The sequence below is a fragment of the Euphorbia lathyris genome, chromosome 8 (assembly GCF_963576675.1).
Source record: "Euphorbia lathyris chromosome 8, ddEupLath1.1, whole genome shotgun sequence".
Lineage (NCBI taxonomy): Eukaryota > Viridiplantae > Streptophyta > Magnoliopsida > Malpighiales > Euphorbiaceae > Euphorbia > Euphorbia lathyris.
In genome coordinates, this window is record NC_088917.1 from 10,842,805 (window position 1) to 10,845,370 (window position 2,566).

The window sequence follows — 2,566 nt, forward strand, 5'->3', positions numbered from 1 at the left end:
ACTGCCCCAATCAAACAAACCCAGCAACAAGATCCTAGTCAGCAACCCAAATCCAAATCCAAACAAATTCAAGTCAGTATCAAGAAATAGAACTTCTAGTTAACTTGGTTGTTTAGATATTTTGTTGTTGATGTGTCTCTTGTTGAGCTGAATATATATAAATGTATATTGCTTTATCTGCTGTGTTGTTCCAAATGCTGACCTTTCTCATATGTCCATTCACTTAGAAATCATTGAACAAAATAAAACTTGTGAACATAAAAAATATACAAGTACTTGGCCACTGAGTAAAACTACTCAACAACAATTTTACTTACTCAGCTTACCTTGACTTTGATAACTGAACTTAATCTAAAACTGAGTAATGACAAAATGTTCCAAGTACTGACCTACTTCTGAAACTGACTTTAGATTTACTTGATTAAATCTTAAAAGGTTTAGAGTAAAACTAAGTCAGTAATCCAACCCTTACGGGGGAGTATTTTCAGAAATTAAGAAAAGGTCAACTATCATGGTGGAGCTCAACACTGAGTTCCTTACTGAATATTTTTGCCAACATCAAAATGGGGGAGTTTGTTGAAACACCTTTCCACATGATTTTGATTTGACAAAATTATCTAAGTAAGATTAAATTCCCATGATAAAAATATATTCACATTAAATTTAAATGCTTTGATTTATTTGTACTAATGTGTTTGTTCAATGTTGAGTAAAATGTTATTAAAAGAGTAAGGACTAAAAGCTCATAAGAGAAATTCAAGACGAAGTCAGCAGATGAAAGTCACACGGCCGAAGCTGAGCTAAATTCAACTCAGCTTTGTAAAGAAAAAGTCTTCTAATAAGAGCTTGAAGGCGAAGCCGCTGAGTCAAGCAATATGATAGTCAGGTCAGCAGCAATGTTCATCAGCATTAAAGACAAAGCATGTCCAGTTCTGAGTAAAATTCAGAAGTTACAGAAATCTGTCGGAAGGACCTTTTCAAGAAGTATGGACTATCTGATGCCCACAACCAGACAAACCTGACATCTGACAAAGACAGAAGATACACCATTGTGATTGGCCTATGGCACTGAGTGCTGACCAACTGATGATGAAAGAAGAACGTTTCCCCACAACGGCTATGTCGGGATTCAAATGATTCATACCTTGGACATCACTATAAATAGGCCACTTTAATACTTGAATCATCACAGATCTTCATTAAGTCAATTCATTGATAAAAATACAAAATAGAAGCTCTGTCTTGAAAAGCAAAAAGCAAGCTCTTACACCAACTCCTATTCTTGTGTAAAAGTCTAGAGTGATTTAGTCATCTAAAGTGTTCTTTGTTTCACTAAGAACAATTATTGTATCATTTGTAAGAGGTTAGAAAAGTGAGGCTGAGTTACTCGGTTATAGTACTCAGCGGTAAAGATAGGATTGAGTAGAGGAATAGAGGAATGTACTCTTGCATACTCAGTTGCTATTGTAAACAGTTTGTGCTTTACTTTTAAAGAGCTCAGTAGAGGATTCCAAAAGCTCGGAAGGATTTCCGAGGACTGGATGTAGGCGGAGAGGCCGAACCAGGATAAGTCTGCTGAGTAACTTCTAACCCTTTATCTCTTTATTCATATATTGCTTGCTTAATATCACTCAATACAAGTACATGCTGAGTTGAGTAATATGAAGAGTTGAGTTTGAAAGTAAACTTAAGAATTGTTTCCTAACTCACAGTAGAAACAGCTCTAGTCAGCAGTTGACTGAAGCTGTCTCAAATCTTACTCAGCCGTGCTGACCTAAAAAGACTAAGTCAAAGTCTTAAAAGATAATTAAGTCAACATTAACGTTAAAAAGTTTTAATTAGTTCCTAACCCCCCATTGGAACTAATACTGTCACGTTACACGGGACCAACACTCTCCACAAGAGAGATGATGAGGTGAAGGACGGACTTTAGCCGGTTAGCAATCGCTTTTGGCAGAATTTTATATATAACATTACACAATGCTATGGGCCTGAGATCAGAGACCATTTCCGGTTTTGATTTCTTCGGGATCAATATCAGATGAGTATCATGGATGTTTTCTGGAAGTTTACCTGAATTGAGCCACTGCAGGCACGAAGTAACTACATTCGGACCCACCAAGTCCTAGTAATATTGATAAAAACAGGGGTTGAAGCCGTCTGGGCTCGGACTCCTATCCGGATGCATAGAGAATACTAATTTTTTAATCTCAGTGCTTGTGAAGGGTCTTAGGAGTCGCTGATTATCAGTTGCCGATATCCGGGGCTGAATACTGTTCTGAATAAAATCCGGGTCACTACTAGAAGATGAGAAGAAGTCCCTAAAGTAATTCGAAATAAGAGATGGCAAACCAGAGGACCAGTCTACCCATGAACCAGTGCTATCTTTCAAACTGAGTATAGTATTCTTTTTCTGTGACTGGAGGCCGCTGTATGAAAGTATTTAGAGTTGAGGTCCCCTGCCTGCAACCAGAGCCTCTTGCTCCATTGTTTCCAGAATATCTCTTTGCATAACAGAAACTCATCCAATTTTTTTCTCGCCTCAAGGAACAGCTCTTGTGAATTC